Raw genomic sequence first — 353 nt, 5'->3', positions numbered from 1 at the left:
AGATTTTCAGGAACCACTTTTTATTTACTTTATCCTTTTTGTTATTTTGTTTTGAGTGATTGTAAAAGAGAAGAGATTCAAAGGAACTTCAACAGTTTGGTGGAGGACTTGAGATAAGTTTTTATCTTTTTGTTTTAAACTTCTTTTGGTTTTAATCAAAACTTATTGTTGGTTTGACAATGATTTTTTCTTTTAAACTAAAGAGTGGTTTTGTTTTCTTCACGGATTCTAGGTAGTTTTCCTTATCTTTCTTCTTAAATTGATAAGCAATTAAGTGTTGGATGGAAGTTGTGGAGAGTATTGATCTTTAATGTTGGAAGAAGTTGTGATGATTTAAATCCACGCACTTCATT

Source organism: Phalaenopsis equestris, unplaced genomic scaffold (assembly GCF_001263595.1).
Source record: "Phalaenopsis equestris unplaced genomic scaffold, ASM126359v1 Scaffold224293, whole genome shotgun sequence".
Classification (NCBI taxonomy): domain Eukaryota; kingdom Viridiplantae; phylum Streptophyta; class Magnoliopsida; order Asparagales; family Orchidaceae; genus Phalaenopsis; species Phalaenopsis equestris.
The sequence above is the reverse complement of the archived record's forward strand: the minus strand, read 5'-3'. Positions refer to the sequence as shown.